The sequence below is a fragment of the Rhinoraja longicauda genome, chromosome 20, assembly GCF_053455715.1.
Source record: "Rhinoraja longicauda isolate Sanriku21f chromosome 20, sRhiLon1.1, whole genome shotgun sequence".
Taxonomy (NCBI): domain Eukaryota; kingdom Metazoa; phylum Chordata; class Chondrichthyes; order Rajiformes; family Arhynchobatidae; genus Rhinoraja; species Rhinoraja longicauda.
Window position 1 is genome coordinate 30,009,626 of NC_135972.1, and position 10,262 is coordinate 30,019,887.

At 45.4% G+C, this 10,262-nt stretch overlaps 1 pseudogene; it reads right to left on the reverse strand.

Annotated features, from left to right (window-relative positions):
* Positions 1–2,299: 2,299 nt before the first annotated feature.
* LOC144603767 (U6 spliceosomal RNA) lies at positions 2,300–2,393 on the reverse strand (annotated as a pseudogene).
* Positions 2,394–10,262: the final 7,869 nt, after the last annotated feature.

Genomic DNA, 10,262 nt, shown 5'->3' on the forward strand with positions numbered 1-10,262 from the left:
TTCACACTATGAATTCAAGGCTTCCCCCTCCCATCCCCCCCTCCCACCCCCCCGTTCTCTTCCCTGTACTCCACCTGTATGTGCACCCATTTTCCCCATAGAAAGTGTCCAAGGTTAAGGATTCTGTCGTTGTGAGGCAGCAGTATTGTTCATTGCAACACCTTGCCATGCTATTTATTTCACGGCTCCACTGCTATTTTCCATGCCTCCTCTGTTGCACTTCATCTGCTACTTTGACACATCACAGGCAATTCATGAGCCTTTGCCACCTCTCTCAGCTGACACCTCTCCATATGCCTCATTCTCTGTCTGTTTACCTTCAAGCTCTCATGCACATTCCCTCTATTCTATTCACCACCGCCCTCTCCCACATCTTTGCAATTTAAACCATGCTTATAAATTCCTAAATATTCCTATTTCTGACAAAATGTCATTGACTTTTAATATTCAGGCATGAACACAGAAGAGTAATTCTAGCAGCTTCTGTTTGAAGAAGGGTCTCGACCCGAAACGTCACCTATTCCTTTTCTCCAGAGATGCTGTCTGACCTGCTGAGTTACTCCAGCTTTTTGTGCCCATCTTCAATTTCTGTTTTAAAATCAGAATGGAAGTGTTTCACTCTCCATAACCTACTCTCTCTGCAACGTGAAGTAAGATTATTAAATGTCGGTAATGCGGAAATGAAAGAAATCAATGATTCAGACTTTGGACTTTAGACTTTTAGACTTTACAGATAAAACGCGGAAACAGGCCCTTCGGCCCAATGTGTCCGCGCCGACCAGCGATCACCTCATACACTAGCACGATCCTACAGACTAGGGGCAATTTCCAATTTTATCAAAGCCAATTAACCAAAACCCTGTACGTCTTTGGAATGTGGGAGGAAACTGGAGCACCCGGGGAAAACCCACGTGGTCACAGGGAGAATGTACAAATTCTGTACAGACAGCACCCGTAGTCAGGATTGAATCGGGGTCTCTGGCGCTGTAAGGCAGCAACTCTACCGCTGCGCCACTGTGCCGCTTTTAGGTAAAAGACCCTTCATTAGATGTCCATATATCCTGTTCTTTGCAAATTTTTGCTTCAGGATTGCAATTCATGGCCCTACTTCACAATGTTTCAATAGTTAAAAAAATGACTTGATTGTGCTAGGAATGGCAGTTAATGGTGAAACTTACTCCTGTGTATAAGTAAACTTCAACTTTTGTCAATCTGTGAGTGAGTCATTTTGAATTAATTATGTTGGGAATGTCCTAAGAGTAAAGAGTAGGGATTTACCATTAGACGAATGAAAACAAGTACTCCAGTTTCCTACCACATCCCAAAGACGTGCGGGTTTGTAGGTTAATAGGCCGCTGTAAATTTGCCCCTAATGTGTAGGAAGTGGATGTGAAAGTGGGCTAACATAGATCTAGTGTGAATGGGTAATCGATGGCCGGCATGGACTAGGTGGGCCGAAGGGTCTGTTTCCCTGCTGTATCTCTAAACTTAACAAACAAACGTGACTTTCTGCTGTCAGTCAATTGATTCCTAAATCCAAGGATACTCTCAAAGTACAATTAAGGATCAATATCAAACTACTTCAATGAATCAGGAAATGAAGCAAAAATCAAATTCTAATTAAAATGGGAACTCACAGAAATAGAAGTGCTCTTTCTATTCTGACTTCAATTCTCTATTTTTTCGGACAAATTTCTAGAAAAAAAGATCTTCTTAACATGTTTTTATTTACTCATTTTTAAATATACAAATAACTGTCTCATGTTTCTTTCTTGAACCAGATTGAACAATCAGAATGCTGAATGTAGTTTGACTCTGGCAGGTTTATATAGATGTCAGGATGATTTAATGATCTCTGCAGATGTATGCATGCAGGATATGGTTGTCTGATTTACTTGGGACCTAATTTTAGATGAACTGCTGAGAGAAAGTATTGAATGAAATGTCCAAACATTAAAACAGGGCAAAAAAATCATTTTGTTCTGGTGATCAAGGTTCCTTCATTTAATAATGTCTGAAATGAAATAGCCTTTATTAATGGAAAATATAAAATGGGATTCATATTATTCTTTTCATCAGGCATTTAGTGTATTATTTGTACATGAAAACCCTTCTATATAATGTAAATCATACCCAAAAGGCTATTATTTAACTGAACACTTTGCCTAAAGCTCTTAATTTTTAAACATTTTTAAATGTTAAGTCTTATGACAGGACATATTGCTAATTGAATATTAAACCTTTTTTGGAAAGATAGCTTCTGGCTTACTTAGTTAAATATCCTGTGACAGCCTTTTACATAAAACAGGCATGAATTTGTGTGTCATCTTTGCGCAGGGGCCAAGCTAATCTTCTCTGTATCATTCCAATTTTAGTATATGTGCTGCCGACGCTATAAAATAGGCAGGATCACAGGAAGGTATTGCTTTCTCTTAGAGTGGATATGTTCAGATGTACCCATTGAAGGATTCAGGGAATTGAAAACTCCAGTTGGGTTTCTGATTGTTTTTTCTGCCCTTGTAGCAAAAATGCAGACCGGTTTCTACATGAGCTTTTTAATCAGAGCTCGAAGAAAATGGTGGCAATTGTCGAACCTACCTGTTGCCGTCAGCGTGAACCCCAACTGCGGATGACCAGGGCATGTGATTTGCACCTGGAATGGGGAGGTCACTCACTTGCAGGGTGGAATTTTGAAGGGGTTTCAAAAAGAGCAACAGGTGAATAACAGGCAAGTATTAATGCATTTTATTAATTGCATAATTTCAGGCAGAATTGTTTCAGATATACACTAGCTGCAAGCAAGGAAGAGGCAAGCCGTGGCATTTTCTTTCTGATTCCAGTCTTAAGATGGTGTGGTAATTGTGGGAAGAACTGAGTTGTTCTTCCATTTTGTCTTAAACATGAGTAGCACTTCATTCTGTGGGAATCGAACTTTACTCCAGGGTATCACAAAAAGCTGGAGTAAGTAACTCAGCGGGTCAGGGAGCATCTCAGGAGAGAAGGAATGGGTGACGTTTCGGATTGAGACCCTTCTTCAGACTGATCTGTCGAGACCCTTCTTCAGACAAAACTCCAGTGAAGATAGACACAAAATGCTGGTGTAACTCAGCGGGACAGTCAGCATCTCTGGATAGAAGGAATGGGAAATATCACCCATTCCTTCTCTCCAGAGATGCTGCCTGTCCCGCTGAGTTACTCCAGCATTTTGTGTCTATCTTCGATTTAAACCGGCATCTGCAGTTCCTTCCTGCACATTTACTCCAGTTAATTTGCCCTTCTGCTCTCGGCTAAACATGTTCTGGTTTGAGTGGCCCACAAAGTCAACAACTTGAATACTGGCATGTCTTGTTTTTGAGGGGAAAATTACAGAATGCTGGATCACAATAGTTAACCCTGTAAACAAAGTGTACGTGACTAATCTTACATTTATTCTATCAAAAATGTTATTAAAATGCTGCATGCTTTCATAGAAACATAGAAAACAGGTGCAGGAGGAGGCCATTTGGCCCTTCGAGCCAGCACCGCCATTCATTGTGATTATGACAAAACGGTCTGCAGAATGTCTCTTGCTTGACTGAACTGCTCATCCAACTAGTTATTGTGAATAAAGAAGAAGTTAATCGACACATTTTATGTGAATTAATCCGAGAATGGATTCTATGACTTATGAACGGAGAGGTGAATGGGGAACATTGATCAACCATGATTGAATGGCTGAATAGACTCGATGGGCTGAATGCCCAAATTCTGCTCCTGATGTAATGGAAGAGATGAGGGTCTGAGGAACATATACGCTCACGTGAAAGAAAAATGCTCCCTAATAACAACGTACATGAGATGCAGCAGGGAGAGATATCCTGCTTCCAAAGCAGCTGGCGGAGTCCAGAACCAGGGGTTACAGTTTAAGAATATGGGATAGGCCATTTAGGACTGAGATGAGGAAAAACTTTTTCATCCAGAGAGTTGTGAATCTGTGGAATTCTTTGCCACAGAAGGCAGTGGAGGTCAATTCACTGGATGTTTTCAAGAGAGAGTTAGATATAGCTAAAGGAATCAAAGTAATGGGGAGAAAACAGGAACGGGGTACTGATTTTGGATGATCATCCATGATCATATTGAATGGCGGTGCTGGCTCGAAGGGCTGAGTGGCCCACTCCTGCACCTATTTTCTATGTTTCTATGTTTCAGGAACGTTATCTCCAGGATCGGGACCTTGCAAGTGAAGGGCCAGCAACCTGAGTGAGCAGCAAGACTGAAAACAGCTCCGAATATTTCTATCACAGCCTGTAAGGCTCCTTTCCCCTCTCCCAGATCACCGAGCCCTTCCCCCAATTCCACCAGACAAGAGCACATTGTGACACCACTCATTTCTTACTCCAAGCACACTCCAGCAGGCTTCTTTCACACAAGCCAAGAACTCTAAATCTGTTCTCACAAGGCAGCAATTGTAAAGCAAAATCCTCTTTTAATGACCTCTTCTGCCTTTCTTCGCACCACAGTCACTTACTTTAACTTGAACGTGGTTCCATCCTGTTTACTGTTTTTATATTTTCGCAGAAAGCAAGCCATTTCTCAAAAACTGCTTTGAACTCCGCATCTTGCTTTCTGCATCCAGGCTGAAGCAAATGACAACTGTAGACTGAGGTGAAAGAGCAGATGATATCAAGCCCTAGATCTTGATCTAAATGGACAGACAGGATCAAATAGCATGGAGGTAGACACGAGGAACTGCAGATGCTGGTTTATAAAAAAAGACACAAAATGCTGGAGTAACTCAGCAGGCCCGGCATTACCTCTGGAGAACACAGATAAGCCACTTTTCATGTCGGGACTCTTCTTCAGAGAGAAAGCTGCAAGAGAGCTAGGAGCTGGACTAACTCTGGCAAGTGATAGGTGGATACAGCTGATGGAAGTTTGGGTTGGAAGTTACCCGAGCGGAATATGCATGGAGCCTCACTCTGGCAAAGAGGACAGAAAGGGCAGTAACGGATCTCAGATGAACAACATTAGCCTGCCACCAGCTCTCCTATTGGCATAGACAGCATAGCAGGGAGGTTGCAGAAGGACTGAGCGACACAGTGGCTCAGTGTTTGAGTTGCTGCCTTATAGCGCCAGAGACTGGGTTCATTCCTGACTACGGGTGCTGGCAGTAGGGAATTTGTATGTTCTCCTTGTGACTGTGAACTGATTGTGGATGATCAGCCATGATCACATTGAATGGCGGTGCTGGCTCGAAGGGCCGAATGGCCTACTCCTGCACCTATTGTCTATTGTCTATTGTATAGGTTTTCTCTGGGTGCTCCAGGTTCCTCCCGCATTCCAAAGATGTGTAAGTCTGTAGGTTAATTGCCTGCTGCAAATTGGCCCTAGCGTGCAGGACAGAACTAATGTATTGTCGTCGGCAATACATTATTGTGATTGTGGTCGGTGATTGTGGTCGGCACAGACTCGGTGGGCCAAAGGGCCTGTTTCCACTGTGTATCTCCAAACTAAACTAAACTAAACTAAACTAAACTAAACTAAACTAAACTAAGTTAAACTAAGCTAAGTTAAACTAAACTAAGCTAAGTTAAACTAAGCTAAGCTAAGCTAAGCTAAGCTAAACTAAACTAAGCTGAACTAAACTTGGACACGTTGGGAGAGTGGGCAAAGAAGTGGCAAAGAAGAAGCATAGCAAAGTGTATGGTCATACACTTTGGTAGAATGAATAAAGGCATAGACTCATAGACTACTTTCTAAATCAGGAGCGGATTCAGAAATTGGAACTGCGAAGGACTTGGGAGTGCTGGTGCAGGATTCCCAAAAGGTTAATTTGCAGGTTGAGCAAATTAGGAAGGCAAATGCATTGTTAGCATTCATTTTGAGGGGACTAGAATATAGAAGGGCAATGGATGCAGGTCATTCTATATTTGTAAAACAAAGATAGATAGGCCCTTTGTAAACAAGGGGTAGGAGTTTATTGCAGAGGGAATGTGGAGTTAATGTTACAATCGGATTAGTTGTCTATGCAGTCATTGTATTTCATGCTGAATAAGTAGTCTCTTCTCTTCCATGTACAGTGTGCATCCATTAGTGGTAAATGAGTCTATATTTTCAGTGACATGTTTAATTGCTGGTTTTGTAGAGTAGAAAGAACAATAAGGAGAGGCATGTGTAACATTTTATTGAAATGAACTGGCTGACTGAGGCACTGAGGATCTATATTGTGCTTGGTGTCCCTCCACATAGCATGTTCTCCTCACACTTCATATTGTGAAAGGGTCTCATGTGGCAGTACAACCATGAAGTGCAATCCTGTCTGTGGGCTGGATTGAAATGAAGCCTTCATTTGTATCTGGAAATCAACACCAGTTCATTGAAAATGATATTCACCAAATGGCCTCTCTCTGTGTTGTAAGATTCTAAAGCCCAGTTATCTTCTGCACCTATAAAAAGCCAAGGTGATTGCTTGTAAGGATGTATTCTGGAATTTTTATTGCAATGCGCTAAATTGCAACATTATGGATGCAGAAAAATGTCCACCCATGTCCTTTTCCACAATCATCTGCTGAAACCAGTAGTGTAAGAAAATAACTGCAAATGCTGGTGCAAATCAAAGGTATTTATTCACAAAATGCGGGAGTAACTCATCAGGTCAGGCAGCATCTCAGGAGAGAAGGAATGGGTGACGTTTCGGGTCGAGACCCTTCTTGTGGGAGCTTTATGGTACTATCTTCATTATGTTGTATATATAGATTTCAGTAAGGCTTCTGATAAGGTCCTCCATGGTAATAATAATAATAATAATAATGCATTACATTTATATAGCACTTTTCAAACACTCAAAGACGCTTTACAGGGATTACTAGAACATAGAGAAGAAAATAAATAGATAAATAAGTAAACGAACAGAAAAAGGAGACAGAAGGTGAGGTGACGGTCAGTGGTTGAAGGCAGTGCTGAACAGGTGAGACTTCAGTGATGTTTTGAATGTGGTGAGTTCTGTTGTACTTCGTGGTCCGGTACTTGTTGTACCTTTGTGGTGACTCTGGAAGGACCACGAGTACACGTGTATAAAAGGTTACATTGCTGGAGCTCAACTCCAGACTGTTTATTCCGTGGCCACCTGCACCCAGAGTGACCGCCTAATCACACCCATCACTTATATACACAACCATACAAAGTAGTTCTTGGATACACAAAGTAGTCCCAGCAATATCACAACATCCCCCTTGTCTTATATATTACAACATATATTACAACATCCCCCTTGTCTTATATAAAATTGGTTTCTTTACCATTCGAGGGCTATATTTAACAAACAAAACACCATTGCTTTTCGCAAACAAAACCAATAACACAACTAAACACAATTAAACACAATTGCTTTTTTCGCCATCATGGTGGTCACTCCTCTGCGGAATTTCACTCATCGCCGGGTGGTCACTCATCTCCGTGTGGTCACTCATCTCCGTGTGGTCACTCATCTCCGGGTGGTCACTCATCTCCGTGTGGTCACTCACTCCGGGTGGTCACTCACTCCGTGTGGTCACTCCACAGATATATACATTTATACAAAAACATCAAATATAATACATTAAGCTTTCATTACACAGATCACTACACAGGTCATTAAACACAAAATATTCATTTTGTTCCATATCTTCCCCTCAAGAAGACGTGCTGTGTAGATCAAACGTAGTGTGGCTCTAGATGCTCCACCACCATGATTTGCACCCCCACTGCTGGGCTCCCACTGCTGGGCTCCCACTGCTGGGCTCCCACTGCTGGGCTCCCACTGCTGGGCTCCCACTGCTGGGCTGGCACTGCTGGGCTTCCACTGCTGGGCTCCCACTGCTGGGCTGGCACTGCTGGGCTCCCACTGCTGGGCTGGCACTGCTGGGCTCCCACTGCTGGGTTGGCACTGCTGGGCTCCCACTGCTGGGTTGGCACTGCTGTAAATCGCGGTGCGCTGGCCCCGCCCACAAGTGCTCCCCGGCAGCTGCCGTTCATCTTTTCGAACGCGCTGCCGCTGGCCCCGCCCACAGGTGCTCCCGGCAGCTGCCGCGCAAATTCGAACGCGCTGCCGCTGCCTCGGGCCCAGGGCCGTCCCGACTCTCCGGTCGACGCGCCTGGGTATGTACGCAGTGCCTCGGCCTTACCGGCCGCCGCACCTCCGCGGGTGGTCGGTCCCTCCGGTCGCCGACCCCCTCCGGTCACCGCACACCTCCGTGGGTGTCGGTCTCCTCCGGGGCTCTCCCGATTGCCGCACACCTCCGTGGGTGTCGGTCTCCTCCAGGGCTCTCCCGGTCGCCGCACACCTCCGTGGGTGTCGGCCTCCCCCGGTCGCCGCACACCTCTGTGGGTGTCGGTCTTACCGGTCACCGCACACCTCTGTGGGTGTCGGTCTTACCGGTCACCGCACACCTCCGTGGGTGTCGGGTCTCCCGGTCGCCGCACACCTCCGTGGGTGTCAGCCTCCCCCGGGGCTCTCCCGGTCGCCGCACACCTCCGTGGGTGTCGGTCTTCCCCGGTCACTGCAAACCTCCGTGGGTGTTGGGTCTCCCGGTCTTCTCCTGTTGCCGCACACCTCCATGGGTGTCGGTCTTCCCCGGTCACTGCACATCTCCGTGTGTGTCGGGCCTCCCGGTCTTCCCCGGTCACTGCACATCTCCGTGTGTGTCGGGCCTCCCGGTCTTCCCCGGTCACTGCACATCTCCGTGTGTGTCGGGTCTCCCGGTCTCTCCCCTGCGAAGCAGTCGCAGGCTTCTAATCTCGGGCCTACACAGGTGCTGGGGCGCGACGTGGGCCTACACGCACCGCCCCCAACAACTTGCAGCGTCACGTCGGCAACTCGGCGCCGACTACTGAGCAGGTAACTATACCAACTCACACTGACCCTGTCGGGATGCACTCCAAACGTCCCGTACTGAGCTGGAAACTTTTCTTTTGTTTTGTTTCCCTTCAGGGCTTTTTTTTTCTTCTTTTTTTTCTTCTTTTTAACCTTTTCTGCTCGGGCATGCTTCATTCTCCCCCTAGGCGAAACACCAAACCGCTGCCACCATGTTGTACTTCGTGGTCCGGTACTTGTTGTACCTTTCTTGTGACTCTGGACGGACCACGAGTGCACATGTTTAAAATGTTATCATGGTGCAGCTTGTACTCCAGGCTGTTTCTTCCAAGGCCGCCTGGATCCAGAGTGACCGCCTAATCACACCCATCACTTATATACACAACCATACAAAGTAGTTCTTGGATATACAAAGTAGTCCCAGCAATATCACAACAAGTTCCAGAGGGTGGGAGCAGCGATGGAGAAAGCCCTGTCCCCCCAGGATCTGAGTTTGGTCCGGATGGGGGGGGGGGGACAGGAGGTTGGCAGCAGCAGAGCGGAGGGTGCAGGTGGGAATGTGTCTGTGGAGGAGGTCAGTCAGGTAGGATGGGGCCAGGTTATGGTAGACTGATCCAGAACATTAAAATGTATGGGATTCATGATGACTTGGTCGTATGGATTAAGAACCATTGATAGAAGGCAGAGGGTTGTGGTGGTAGGTAGATAATCTGGCTGGAGGCGTGCGGCCAGTGGAATTCCACAGGGATCTCTGCTGGGACATCTGCTGTTTGTGATATATATAAAATGACCTAGATGGAAATGGAGATGGGATGGCGAGTAGGTTTGCTGACAACACCAAAATTGGAGGAGTTGTAGACAGTGAGAAAGGCTGGCTGAAGATACAGTGGGATATATATCAGCTGCAGAAACGCAGATGGAGTTTAGACTGAGCAAGTGTGAGATGATTTGCACTTTGAGATGTTGAAAGTGAGGAGAGAGTATACAGTTAATGGCAAGACCCTTAACAGCATTGATATACAGAGGGATCTTGGAATCCAAGTTCATGTCACTAAAGGTGCCAATACAAGGAGATAGGGTGGTAAAGAAGGCACATGCTATGCTTGCCTCCATTACTAGGGGCATTGAATACAAGAGTTAAGAAATGACGAAACAGCTCTGTAGGTCTTTGGTTAGGCCGCATTTGGAATATCATGTGCAGTTCTGGTCACTCCATTTTGGAAAATATGTGGAGGCTTTGGAGAGATCGCAGAGGAGGTTCACCAGAATGCTGCTTGAATTAGAGGGTTTCATCTACAGGGAGAGGCTGGATAGACTTGGATTGTTTTATCTGGAACATCGGAGCTTGAGGGAAGTATATAACATTATGAGAGGCATAGATAGGGTAGAGAGTCAGAACCTTTCCCCCAGGAGGGAAATGTCTGACAGGGGG